Source organism: Prinia subflava, chromosome 18 (assembly GCF_021018805.1).
Source record: "Prinia subflava isolate CZ2003 ecotype Zambia chromosome 18, Cam_Psub_1.2, whole genome shotgun sequence".
NCBI classification, from domain to species: Eukaryota; Metazoa; Chordata; class Aves; order Passeriformes; family Cisticolidae; genus Prinia; species Prinia subflava.
The window spans coordinates 8313010-8328488 of record NC_086264.1 but is presented as its reverse complement, the minus strand read 5'-3'; positions in this window follow the sequence as shown (position 1 = coordinate 8328488).

Below are 15479 nucleotides of genomic sequence, written 5' to 3'. Positions count from 1 at the left end.
CTGACAGAACTGGAATGTAGGACTGCAGTGATGAGTACCCCAAGCAAATCTATCAAGGCATTGAAGAATCTCAGCAGTACTGCCAATGTTCAGGAAGAGAACTGAAGATCTTGGTATTACAGCCTGAAAGCTGAACATGCATCAAAAAAATAATATAAAGCATTAGAGGATATTGAGAACCAATTTATCATTGCAAACATACCAGGTATGTTTGGAAAAAAAGAAAAAAGAAAAAAAGGCAAAACCGCAAAGAAACATGTGAGAATGCAGAAATTCTGCATTAACAGAACACAGAAACTGTCAAACATCTGGGTACTGTTAGTGTCTGATAGAATAATATGTGACAAAAATTAATTAAAACAAAGGATGAGATTTGGCTGAAGATAGCAAGGTGAACGAGCTGCTATTTGAATGATAGCATATTAGTATATATTAGCACACATATTAGCCTATTAGTATATATTATTAATGTAGTGTCTGTCCCTAAACCCAAAGTAAATGTAGTTACTTTTAATTAAGGCTGTTTTATCCTATCTAAGGGAGCTAATACAGCTCTGAATTGCTCCTGGTTGCCATAGCTCTCTGATTTCAGCTTGTGATGATCTTGGTTCTAGCAGTCTCCTTTCCCATATCTAACATTATTCTACTCACTGCTTTTTCTACTTGTACAACTAAAGCTAAACTGAATATAAACTATCTTGACTTCTTACGAAAGTTTTGGTATTTTCTTACATTTCTTACATATTTTTAATTTCTTTTTTATGATTTAATACTGTGTAGTACACTAAGGTTTCCTAGAAGAGGTAAAATCAGAAGTCTGTGCTGTTCAGCTGCACATGTCAAATAAAATAATTTTTTTCTTGGACTGTACATTTAAATCAAGTGTCCATTGCCAAATTTTATTAGAGTCAGAAACAATCTTTTCCCTCACTTAGGAGATATTAGTGGTACCTTGCTTGGATTTGCTGCCTTTCTATGCTTTTAGCTTTTAACTTTGAGTGGAAATGCTTTAGTTTTACTGGAGATAGTTCTCCTCTATAATTTGAACAAATACCTTCTAGCAGATTTTTTGGTTTTTCAATTTTATTTTTTTTTAATGTGCTCCACCAAATTCTTTCATCTCTCTGGCACTTTTTTTTTCTACATGTCAGGATCTCAGCCTTTTTTTCAGCATCAGTGACAACAAACATCTTTCAGCCTCTGTTGTTGCCTGCTAATTTCTCTGTTCAGCCGGTCTGTTGCACTCACTCATGGCTAGTTAAGTTTTGGGCTGGGGTTGTTAGTGAGGGAATGAAATAAATCCACTCTCTGAATCTCTGCCATGGTTTGAAGGTCTCCCTGGTTTGCTGTGTGTGTTGATTTACACCATCTCCCAAGAAGCATTTAGGTTTTCCTTTTCCTACAGTATCACCAGAACTGAAACCAGTTATTCACATCACAAACTCATTGCTCTTTTGGTAGGTTTATGTCAGAGTTTCTGCAGCTCCATTTTTGAAACCACAAGTCCCAAGCATTCAGTAATGTAAATCAATGTTGTGCTTGGACGAGTGTCCAGCACATGGTCAAGCCCAAAGAACCAGGCAACCCAGTTCTACTTTCAGCTTGTTGCCTTTCCCTCACTCTGAAAGGATGTGGCATTCCTTAATTTCTTGATTTTATTCATCCCCCCTTCATGGCAAGCCATGAGAAATTAGAAGCCTTTTGTGAGAACCAGAGGATTTGAGTAAGCAATCATTCATTAATATCCTGACTTCCTCTTGTGAAGTAAGAGCATAAATAACCACGTCATTGTGCTTTTCAACACAATTTGAATATCCTCTCATGATAGTTTGCTGTGGAGTCACTCATAGAACAGAGCTGCTTTAGTGGGTGCACTGCCAAAGTGAGAAAATGACCCTCAGCAAACCCCTCCAGTCTGCTGTACCAACCAGGATACCTCATAGCCATTTTTACCCAGTCTTCTTTCAACTGTGGCTTTCTCACCTTGTTTAGGTGTCCCAGTTCCCTTTTCTTTTTCAGTGTTTAAATCCAGTAGTCAGGACAGAGCCTTAAAAATCACCTGTATTGAAGGGTTTTCTGGAAATACATTCCTTTGCTTCTCCAGTGATGCACACATTCTCAGCTAATTAATGTCAGAATTATATTTCTATCCACGCTGTTGCCAGTAAAACGTGCAGCAAATATCCAAGGAATGTGGTGTACCAAAGACAGCAATCTTAACAGAGCAAAGAGGCAGAATGAAATTGCTCAGGAGGAGCAGCAACCCAAAACCTCAGTGGCAGGAGCACAGAGAAAAAAGGCACATGCTTGGCAACGTTACCTCAATGCTTTCCATGAGTCTCCCGTGGTCTTTTAAAGAGAGCTAAAAGTTAGCTCCACCAGGTGAAAGAAAAATAAAAAAAGGCATTTTCTCTGCAGAATGTTACATATATGCAATATAAAGACGCCCTGTCATATTGAATTTAGTAGGTATTTGAGCACTGCCATTTGCAAATGAGTGATGGAGAAAACCTCAAGCATGTTTCCTCTGCCAGAAAAGAAATTTACATTGACATTTTCTTTTGGTTTTAGAAAAGAGAAATCACTCTGATCATATTACTTGGGTCCTAGAATACACAGCAAAGAATCTGAGGTCTTTGCTTTCTGTGCCCTCAGGTATTTAAATTCTTTTTATCTTCATTTCCATTTCCCCTCTTTCATTTTTACCTCACATTTATATAACTTTTCTTCAAAGCTCCCCAGTGTCTCCATGTCATCTCAGGTGTTTTTCTTGCCAGTTCCATCACATAAATTGCTTCCAAATTCCATTGCAAAAGCTGCCCACCTAGTAACAAGAAATTCATTTTTAGTGCTTTTTCTAATTTTGAAGAAATTAAATGGAAATACATATTTCAAAGCTTTCGTGACAGGCAGACTATCAGTCTCTACATGCATTCCGTGCAACTTATTTTATGTTTTCAGTGTGAGCTTCCAACATCAGATCAAGCTTTGACAAATGTATCTTCAACAGTTTACTTCTCCTAAAAAAAGATGGTAGGAAAAAGTTGGATTATTTTTTTAACAGCGTAGGGGCTATATACTGAAACCATATGTGGTGTTTCTACTTGGGAATATGTAAAGATTCCTTGGTTTTAACTGACATCACATACACTATAAAACATTACTTTTTCTCTGTGAATATTGACTCAAATTAGTTGTTTGTACAAACTCATTTTCATTTTTCATATTTCATTTGTTTTGTAAGTAAATCATGGAAAAGCAAATATACCTTGGTTGTGATAATAAATTATTTTTCCCTTTGCATCAACACAAAAAGATACTTTCAACAAATCTGCTTTTTGCTGATTTTTAAAATTTTCTCTCTTGAATGTGAACATTTTAAACTTTTCTCTCTTGAGTAGCCACGACAGTTAGGGAAAACCAATGAAATGTAACAATTCACCTGAAAATTGTAATATTTACATGAAGAAATAAGAGGGTGGGTTTCAAATCTGGCTGTTACACCCTACCCCAGTGAATAGCACAGTATCCTTTGGAGTTAGTGCAGGACAATTAAAAGGATATTGAGAAAATTAAAGAGCTCTAATCTGTTACATTTACGACCCCAAGCTGCTCCTTCAGGTTAAGATTCAGCCATGCATTAAACCCTTGTTTTTGACATCTCAGGTGCAATCCCCAAGCTCCATAACTCCTGTGGTCGCAGGGTGGGAGTGGAGACAGCAAATGGAATTTCTCTGCTTTACACTTACTGGAATTTCTCTGCTTTACAAGAAGTTTGGCAAATATAGGTCTGAACACCTACACTCAGCACCAACTTTTGTGGGTTTGATCACTTCCTCTGATTCAATGCATTCCTCTTATGACATTTTTGGAGGTTGTAACTGCTAGAGGATATTATATTTTGGAGGTTATGACTGCTAGAGGACAGAACCTGGGGTGGCTCAAGGCTGTGTGAGAGGTGTGTGGTAGTCTTTGAACAGGAACATTTTACCCTGAATCTCCCAGCCCACGAAATCCACCTTGCTCAGGTAAGATGAACAAAGGTCTCCACTGGTTCTCCATTCTTCCACACCAGAAGAGTGAATCAACAAACAGAAATCAACAAAAATTGAGAAAATTAACAACTTTTCAAAACACTGATGATAGCTCTAATTCAAAGGCACTGAAAAAAATATATATTAAGTAAAGGAAGTTAATCTCTATTCACAGCATTCTCACAAACTAAAGGTTAAAAACAGGCAGTGCAAACTTACTAGCAGTTGCCAGCTCACATTTAAAAATCATCACATCAACTTATTCCTTTGAGATAATGTCACCACACTCACCCAATACACAAATCTTGCTTATTTCCCCATGCCATTTATTCACCTTTGAGGCAGTAATTAGCAAAGGTCTCTGGTAAACTCAGAGAGAACTGAAGACATAAAACAGGAGCATGGAGCGAAACTAAATTTCTATTATTATATTTTACCTTCCTCTTACATTTCACCAAATAAATAGGAATCAGGAAAAAAAAGTGGAGGATTTTTTTTAGATTCTTAGTAATATTTTCCTCTTTGTTTTAATTTCATATTTCATATCTGAAGTTTTTTTCTGCCTTTTGTCCTTTTTCCACTCAGTTGCCACTATGGCAATTTTGTTCTGTCTAAATATTGACTATGAGTTGCCAAAGCTAGCTAAAAAGCTCTAAACATGACTTGAAGCCCCTTTTGCTGTGGATTTCTGCATCTATTAGATGTCCTGATACAACTATTTCAGAGCTTTAGTGAAAGGATCAAGCTCAGAAAAATAATTTCAAGAAGGTTATAGGTATTTGTTTTGGTCCAGGTTTAGCCATATAAGCACAGCATAAGTAATTGATCCAGCATATTTCAGGAAGGCATTCAGGAGATCAAACAAGAAGGAACATGAAATCAGAGATGGAATATGGCAATAACCTCCAAAACCAGTTTTATTCTCAGAGATTTTAACAGGGAATCTCACTTTCCAATTTAAGTATGTAGTTACCTCTCTCTTTTGCTGCTTTTCCTGCCATCCCTGGGGCTCCCATGAAATGAAGCATTAAAAAAAAAAGCCCAACAAACTATGCAATTTACAGGAAACAAATGACTTGTGATTCATAGCCTGATATCCTGCTTCATACCTAATTGATTCCAGTTAGGCATAGCAGGACAGTAGTATTCTGCATTTTATGGCCCAGCAGAAATGTCAGCCATCTGTTTGCACCTGCTGAAGTTGCTGGGGATAAGCACCACAAATCCTGTGAGCGTCTGGGCCTGGATTTCCAGAGCAAGAAAGTGGCTTTTGTTGGTGACTGTCAACGTGAAGGCGTTAATAACAAATGTTAGGGACAAGTTTGAGAGGGAATGGTCCCTCCAATCCAAACAACGTGATCACTCTCATCTAAACCCAACCTCCAGGAGGACTGAAGAGACATTTATTTCTTGCAATTTTGCTGTTGAGCTATGGTGGATGAACTAAAGTGTGGAGCCTGTATTACTTGGGACAGATGGGAAATTAGCATGTCATAAAATTCAAAAAAAGTGGTTGACGATGTTGCCTGCCTCAAGAAAATAATTACAAAATGATTGCCTCTTTTGGGAATACCAACAGACTAGTTAGAGAACAGCCAGTTCTCTGATTTACCTGTTAGTAATATTTTTAGGTGTTTGATACCCTTCAGGTAAGATGTTAATTTATTCCTTTGAGAGTTTTAACCCTCAGCTTTACATTTTTAAATACTTTGTGTAATGGAGCCAGAGTGAAATCCAACTTAGTAACCTTGTTTCAAATATTTGTTCTAATTTAGAAGCTGATTGTTTTCTTTCAATATTTCTTAAAGTGGTTAAAAAAGTTGCACAAAAGTCTCTTTTCCTAATAGACCTCATTGTTTCCATACAGCCCAAATGGTGGTGGTGTTCTGCAAATCCATCAAGAGCCTTTGTCTTTATCAAGTGAGATACTGAGTGCTAGAAGGTAACCAGTTATGTATTTTCTGGGCTAAATAAAAAAGAGCAGTTACACACAGGCTCCTGGGTATGAGAAATATAAACAGCTAAAGGCAACTGAAATTCTTGGAAAATTTTAGTATTTATAAGTATTTTTAAAATGTACCCTCAGAAAAAAACATTTAAACATAAAAATCACCCCTTTTGGAAACTATATGCGACAGCATTTTGATTTACTTTCTGCTCCAGTAAATGCCTCAGGTTTTTGGGGTCAGGTCTAAAATGATGGAGCTGATGCTGGAGTGTGAGGGCTTGACCTAACTCATCTCCTGGGAGAGGGATCTTGGCACTCTCCTTGGGACAGTTGAGATCCAACCCTTTCATTGAACTGGACCAGTTCCAGAGGAGCTACTCCTTCCCACCCACCCACTTTTCACAGGTGAGCTTTAAAGCTCTTTGAGATGAAAGTACCTAATTTACTTCACTGCAAACTCGGAGGGGTTGGTTCAAATCAATCTCATCTGCAATTTAAACTAAAGAAGAGAGCTGTGCAATGAAATAAATGATCAATGTTTATGGAGTTCTGCCTGGGTTTGCTGTCTACCAGCTGTGGGAAACTCTCCAGTACCCGAGGGAGAGTGGAAGTTGTTGCATTGAGATGTAGTGAATAAAGCAGGATTTTTCTCTACAAGAATCTACAAGTGTTCTGTCCTTGTGCTAATGTTCAGATATTAAACTGCAGTCTTTGTTGTCCTCTGGAATTATAAATACCTGCAAACCTGAAGTTTAAGGACACTGGTGCATGTGAGGGTTGTCATTAATATATTATGAACTGTTAACAATAGAAAAAAAATCTTTTCTGTTCTGGGGTACCAAAGATGATCATTATACCTTTTGATTTATTCATAAAGTTAACTAAAACAGAAAAGACAATGCATTCAACATCTCTTTTGTGTAAGAAATTCAACGTTAAAAGCTGCAAAGAAGTAAGTCATTCTCTTGGGAGTGATAAACCACAGAGAAATTTACAGAGAAACGCTGCTGCAAAATAAACCTGAAGAAAAAGATAATGTTAATAATATAAAATCTATTTATTTGCAGGTTTTGAGGCTTTTATTTTTATTTGTGAAAGGAGGCAGTTTCCCTCTAAATGTTCTCCTTCTGGAGGGAGGGAACTCCATCAGCTCTCAGAGAAGCCCTTGCAGTGGCTCCAGTGAAGGAGTTAAAGTAGGGAAGGAGGCATAAAAGTGTTTAAATCAGGTAAGCAGGTCATAAACCAGGAAAATCAGCTGGCAAAGGGGGAAGTCAGAAGTGCTTATCTGCACCAGTGCAGTCAAATTAAGTCAAAATGATGTAAGGAAAACTAAAATTTGGGCAGTTGGCATTGCAGTTCGTGAAGGCACACCCAAGTCACAATTTTATGAAAGCAAACAATTTCTGCATAGGAGTAGTTGCTCTCTAGGTTAAACTATTTAAACTACTCCAGCTCTTTTCAAAAGGAGCATGTGCCTATTCCCTGAGATCTGATAGGCATCATCAGAATGAGGGGTCAGATTAATGATTCAAATGTCACTTAAGCTAAGGACAGTCCCAGCACAGTCACCTTACATACACAGGTACATAAACACACACCCACCTCACAGCTCTCCTGGAGATTGACACATTCTGTCAACTTTGCATACACAGATGACACTCAATCCATTATTCCAACCAGCTCCCACAGGTCTCAGTCATTCAAGATTTATATCTTAGCTTGCTGATGGAATCCACTTTATTTCTGGCAAAGAAACACTGAACAAGGAAATTGCAGTTAAGCAGTTCACAGAAATATGAACCTAACTCTTTGAAGAAAAGATTTTGTGCCATATTTGCATTTTTCTGACAAAGTTCAAGAAAAGCTATTTCTATACCCGTTTACTGGTACAATCAATGCAATAGGAGGCTAAACTAAGGAATACAGGATGTCTTTATGCACTTTTTTTCCATCATATCTAGGCAATGATTACTCAAAGATTATCCTCATATCACACATTTTCAACAATTAGTGTTTTTCAGGAAAAAACAATTTACTATTCAGGGAACTTGAATGTGAAATATAACCACATACAGTTTTCTTCAGGAAAATTCTCACTGAGTTGTGTCAGCTCCAAAGAGTGAAACAGAAGATTTTCAGGAGCCGTGGCTTTTCGAAGCTGAAATATTTGAAATGTTCTTTATACACTGGAAGAGCATAAAATAGGTAAGCTTGATTAAATTATAGGTTCTTGATGTAATTGCTACTGAGAAACAACAAAGGTTTCTTTTATTATTTATAATACTAAAAATATTTCTTTGGCTCTTCTAAAAAGGCTTTAAATGCAAGACTGAAGTTCCTATGACTTCTTTTTTTTTTTAAAGCCTTTTTTTTACCTTCCATGCAGGATGATACCTTCAGCCTTTTTGTTTTCTGACAAGACTGTGCAGCGAGGTCACTTTTGGTTTTTTTTTCCCCCTGGGGAACACACAGATGTTCCACCTGGCATGGCATTGCTGGGTGACCTCTTAGCACATCTAGATGCCAGCAAGGTTCTCCCCTGCCACTCTCTCCCTGAGCATAACCCACGGCAGGGGTGATGAACACCATGAGAAATGTACAGCTTATTAAACTGAAAATCAACAAGTCACAGAATCACTGATCCCTGTGCAGGGGAACAGATATCAGAATTTTTATGCTGGCTTTAATGCTCATTACAAATTCAGCTGTTTCCCATTACTCTGGAGATATAAAGGGGAAAGTCTAAATAAAGTTTAGTCCTTTGTAGGACCCAACAGTAAAATCCTTCAGCTTATTACAAAATTAATTCTGTTTGGCATATTCTGTCTGTGTTTAACCCTTCTAAAGAATTCTTATGTAAAGGTCACTTTTAATTTCTGAACAATATCTCCCAGAACAGACTATTTAAGAATGACAAAATCTCCAATACTTAAAGCCAATGAATATATGCAATATATGCATGCCACTAAATTTAAGCATTTGTATTAGATTTAAAACAAACAGGCAGCTTACTAACCAGATCAGTACAAAAGCAGTTTCTGTAATCGAGTTGGCACCAGTTCACAGAAAATATAATTTGAAAAGGTTCACATTTAAATGAAACTTGCTTTTCATGCTCAAATGTCATTCCAAACTCCAAGGATGAAGTATTAACCCTTCCTTCACCTTGATTTAATGAAGCTCAGAACTGAGCTTGAATAACCTTGACTGTACTTACTCACCAGAATATAAAAATTAAACAAATGAATTAATTCTTAATTCTAAGAAATACCAACCAAACATAGATGTATAAACCTACAGTTTGCAGTTAAACTTGTGCCTTTAACCTTATTCATGGGTGGAGCAACCTAATCTCTGACTTTATCAATTCTGTCTTCAAAAATGAGTCACTCACCCATATTTTTAGAACCAGAGAGATGGGGGCTTTCTCCCCCCAAAAAATGAGCCAAAACCTCCCAGCAAGGGCAGTCAGGGCAGCTCCACTTCTAGCTCTCCCCATCGTGCATCCAAATGGAGGAGAGGATTAAGCTGCAGACAATGATGACAAAACTATTCCAAATACAGAGCTTTTCTCTCTCATTGCCATCCAGAGGGACTCAAAAAAAAAAAAAAAAAAAAAAAAAAAAAAAAAAAAAAAGACCCTGATGGGAATGCACAGGGAAGTCACACGTAAATCCTCCTCTTCTTACAACCAGTCAGACCACTGGAAAACATGCAAATGCATACAGGCACATAAAATGTGTGTAGGTGAGTGCAGAGCACATACACACAGAGATCTAGCTACACACACAGGCATATATACATAAAAAATACATATATATATATATATATATATATATATATATATACACACACACACACAGATATAGACAAACTCATGCACGTTTGTGCCACAACCTGATTTGCCTCGAATTCTGTCTTTCTGTAAAAACTACAGAAGGGAATGGAAAGCAGCTTGTGGTGTATATATTTATATGCACACACACACACACACACATATATATATATATACAGCATATTCAAGCCAGCAGGGATATTAGAAACCCAGAACTTTGTGTCTTTCCATTCCACTTTGCCCCACAGCCACCTGGTTTTGTCATGAGCACTGAAGTCAAAATCTGGCAGGAGGAGTGGTCTGACACATGCCAAAAGCAGCAGGTAGCAAAGGGCACTAAGGTGTGTCTGCAAATTTGCTTGCACACTTAGAGGTGGATGTGTTTTCTGTGACCCCCACCCATGCCCATCCTATGCAATTTCCAACAATGGAGCTGAAGAGCTCTCACAGTTCCCTCAGCACTCAGATTTCTTTCATGAGATGTAGAGTTTGAATTGGCATTTCTAAAACCACCACCAGACACTCTCTGGTGCTGTCCCAATGACAGAGGATAGTCACACCGACCTGCTGCAAACCACTTCGGTCCTACCCTTTGCTTCTACTGCCTCTCTTCCCTATTCAGAACCAAAATGCTTAAATTTCTGCCTGATTTTTTCTTTTTTTTTTTTTTTTTTTTTAACAGGATGGTACTTCTCATTAGTGGAGCTTTTGAATTACTGAAAGCCTGTGTAACATTTAATTAGTCTTTATCTTTACAAGTAATAAAATGAGTACCTTTAGGTAAAAGAAGGCAGTCTCCGGCGTGCCGCTGGAGAACAGCAAGTTTTTGATTTTTTATTCAAACAGCTATCAAACAGATTATAATTTTAGCTTCATTATTTGGCTAATTCACATTTCCTTAAAAGACACATGAGAGCAGGTTTATAAATATTGCAACAAAGAAATTTGGAGTCAACAGTAGGATAGTTTCGAAGCTGACAGATCAGAACAATGCTTGTAAAAATACAGTTTGTATTACCTGTAAACTGTTTGGCGTTAGCTAGTTTCATCTAAATAGAAATATTCAAAAACTTCTGATACTTTTGCAATTTATCTGTTGATTATTGACACACTGCATCTTTGTTTTTAATCATCTTCATTATGACCATATAATTTTCATATATTAGAGGCCTTCTTTCAAAATTTATCAATGTTTTAGACTTTGTTTTAGACCAACCAGACTGCAAAACAAAACAGAACCTCACAAAGAAAAACCTAAATTTTAGAGTTTCGATTTCAGTTCAAATATAGTATCAAGACTGGCTTCTCCCAAAGATATGTTGCTGATTATTTCTCAGACCATCAATGTAAAACTTTCTCTCTGAAAATCTGTCTCAGATATAATATAAACTAGAGTGGTGACTTTAACCACATGAAAGATATTTGTGATTTACATCAGTAAGCAAATGATGAGGAGTAATTTCTTGTTTAGTACCTGCATAGGAGTAATGAAAAACTTCTGTGCCAGGTTTGGGGTTTTTTAGGGAGAGACACCCATGACAGCAATCTTGATGCACCTGCTGGAGCTTCGGAGGGCACAGTAAAGAATTTCACTGGACAAAATGTCACCAATTTTGTGACTGGACACAGGGACACAGGCAGGAGACCAGGACAACCACAAAACCTTGGCTGAAATGCAAAGAGCAAATTTATTTCATAACTTCACTGACTGGAGGATCCCAAAGGAACACCCAGGAGGAGATCCAGGAGTGGGAACACCATCTGTGGTTTCCTCTCTGTGTCCTGTGGCCTCTGAGCCTTCATCTCTATCCCAAAACAGGGAGCTCAGGTGTGTCCCCAAGAGTGTCCCCAAGTCTCCAAACACTGATGTTATCTTTACAGGAGTGTTTTACTTCTCAAAACAGAGAGGACAAAGAGCAGGAGGTGTGCTGTAAGGGGGGTCCTATGTGGATATTTTTCAGAGCTTGGTGTTGCCAGCTGCAAGGTCAGCTGAGGAACTCTGCCCCCTCCTCACCACTCTCTTTTAACCTTTTCCTCCCAGCACCAATCTACGTGGTGCTTGAGTTTAAAACTGTGACAAATGCAAGATGTACATCATCTAAAGTAAATTGGGGTAATCTCCCTTTTTGTGACATTTCCCTAGAGGCACGCCACAGGTCACAAATAGAAAAACAAAAAAAGTACATTTCAAGACACAGATAAGTACACACATTACTATACCCTTTGGACTCAGCCATGCTAATTCATAGTTCTGACTGCAGGATTCTCCAGTCTTTTAATGATCAGACTGAATAAATGCAATTAATATCCACTTTATGTGAAAAAAAATTAATCTTGTCTAATTCAACTTTTACAATCTATACACTTTACCAAACTGCAAGTTTGTTTCATTGGACTAGCTGGTGCCGAATAAATTCTACCTTTTAAAGCAATGTGACATGAATATTTTGTAACAATAACAAAGAGTGGCTAAAGCAATAACACAATACTTGTACTTCCAATATCCCAAGATGCCACATGGAAAACAAAGGGATTTCCAGAAACCCTTTCTGCTGACATATTGAGGTCACTGTGAATCTGTTTCTGGCAGCACCAGGATAACATTTGCAAATTCTGAACTTATGGGTGCTGTGGAGAACAGAAATGACTGATCATATTAAATAATTCTTGTGGCTAGTCAAGCTCACCCAAGTCCTCCTCATAAAGCACAGCACTGCTTATCATTGCTGCTCTTTTTGGACTGCTTGGGTGATAAACACTGCCTCCACCCTTCTGCCAATGCAGAACAGGTGATCTGTTTGAGTTCCATCTCTAGGATCGTTTCTGGGTTTTAAAAGTGACCTTCCATTTCCTTTTTGACCACTCTTTTGATCTGTCCACTTCACTGTTCCCCTCAACTTTCAGTGCAGTCCTTAAGGTTAATGTTCCTTGGGACAGAAAAAGCAGAGTGTGTCATTTCAGTTCCTTCAGGAAAAAGAAAAAATAGAACTACAAGCATAGAAAACGTAATTGTTTCGCTTTCTGATTGACATTGGACAGCTTGTTCATGTGCACAGAAAATATCTCCAGCCTCAAAACCATTCAAAGATATTAAATGGGAATAATTCCCTGATCTCAGTATTTGTAAAAATTTAAAACATGAAAGACAGCTCTGTTGTGAAAAACAGCTTTTAAATCATATTTTGTGTAAAAGAAATTATGTCAGCCTGGTATGCAGTAAATAAAACACGTTACATAAAAAAATACAACTTAACAGTATGGCATTTCTTGACCTAAATGTAGAAATGTTTTAAATTATTCAATTTAAATTATTTTCTAAAAAATCTCTAATTGCTACAGTTCTAAATGGAGCGACTTGTGTAAACAAAGCAAATAATTATTCTGTAATGCATACATGACCTGGAATAAATAAACAATGGTAATGACAGGTGGGAAGACAGAAATTATGCTACAGTGTTGCCAAAGATCTCTCCACCTTTAGTTTTAATTTGTTTTAAAACAATGAGTTTACATTCTAAATGAAAGCAGCTTGCTTTTTTTTTCTTTTTTCTTTTTTCTTTTTTTCTTTTTTCTTTTTTCTTTTTTTCTTTTTTCTTTTTTTCTTTTTTTCTTTTTTTCTTTTTTTCTTTTTTTCTTTTTTTCTTTTTTCCTGAGAGTGAAGTGACTCTTAAAATGCAACAACGTGTGGCAAGAACGAAGCCATCAGGATGAAAAGGAATTCATTTTGCCTGTCTCCCTGTATTCACTGGAGCAGCCTCCACAATTTATTCTGCTGGGGTTTTTTCCCTTCTCTGGGCTTTACATTTACACATGAGTTCAGCATCTTTCTAGCTGATGAAAAAAGAATGCATAAAAGGAACACTTTATCTCTGTTTGAACATGAAAGGTGTGTGACACACGGCTGCATTTTCTAGCATTTGGTCAATATCTGCAATAAACCACAGCTGGCAGTTTTTGAGAGGGTCCAGTAGGCTCTGTGGAACCAGGATTTCCTAGACAAATTTTCCTTTTAATTTACACCTACAATAAACTAGTTTTTAATCAAAAGACATGGCCAATAGATTTGCTTCTTTTTTTTTTTTTTTTTTTTTTTTTTTTTCTTTTTTTTTTTTTTTTTTTTCTTTTTTTCTTTTCTAGGCAGTCAGGAGATAGGAGGGAATATTTTAACATTAACAACATTCAGTGTACATAAATACAGTTTGACCTAGGTAAATGCCAAAAGAAATTTGAAAACAAATGCAATATACCACTTCCATAAAGATATATTGGAGCCAATATTGTATCAATATCTTTTAGATGTTTTAAACTACTCTTTCTGTGAGAGCTGTGGGTGTAGAAGGAGAAAATGGTCAGTTACTCCTTGTTTGGTCAAGGTTTGTTACTTTTCCAGTGTCCTTGTTCTTGTAATTGGTTAAAGCTTTTAAAAACAAGGCCATTATTTCAAATTTTATATTGCATAAAGCAGAATAACATGGAAAAGTCTAATGGAAATGGAAATTGGTGAAGCAATTTACAGCTGGAAAAGGTGTGAGAATATCAGCTTCAGACTTGTTGAACAAGTACTAACCACAAGGATCTCAAAAAAATCTGCCTTTTTAGCAGAAAACTGCCTTTTAAGCTTAAATGTGGCTCAGTGTAATGCAGATGAGAGCAAAGTTCTCATTTCTCAACAGAGAAGGCACAACATAACTTTACAACTAATTATTAAAAAGAAGACACAGAAATACAATTACTTGCTACCTTCACCTTAGGATCATTACTGCCAAGGTAGACTAATAACACAATTACTTTCATAAGAAGTTCTTGTTTTGCTGAATTAACAGAAACTGGTAGATGTGCAATTGAATATGCAAATTGAAAAAGGGAGTTGTAGAATTCTGGAAAGATTTCCCCTTTTATTTGTGTGTTGTCATTATTTTAAAAGGAATCTAGATACAAATATTGAACTTTACTAACTTCCTTTCTTTTCTTTCTTTTCTTTCTTTTCTTTCTTTTCTTTCTTTTCTTTCTTTTCTTTCTTTTCTTTCTTTTCTTTCTTTTCTTTCTTTTCTTTCTTTTCTTTTTTTTCTGTCTTTCTATCAAGTAATGACCTCTCATTGTAATTGCTACAAATTGAGATTTCCAAAATTGCTGAAGGAAGTTAAGTGTTCCATTCACTGTGAAAGCCAGAGGGAGAAAAGTGTGTTACACGAAGTCTGAAATTCAAATGTTCACCCTCGCACTGTGAAATAAATTCCACCTGGATTTTAATTAACCCTTTATATTAAAGGACTTGAAAGCATTTATGAAATCTTTCATATTAAAAAAACAAAAAACTATGGATTTTTTGTAAAAAGTCATCGTCATCTAAGAGGTTCAGATTCTTTTTGTGGTATATATTAATCTGTCTGCTAAAGACTTTCAGTTGTACAACATTACTTCAGAATATTTTTAAAGATATATATATATATATATATAAAACAGCTGAGGTATGGCATATTATGGCATATTGTTTTCAATATTACCTGACTCTAGAACCATATTGTGTTTCAAAACAGATTTCAGGTTCGCTGTAAGCTACTTCTTCCCTTTAAAAGGTTTTAAAAGTGTATTTTTAGCATGTATTAGTGAAAAAAAACAAAGAACAAGAAATAATTTCACAGACATGTAATTGTGCCAAGGG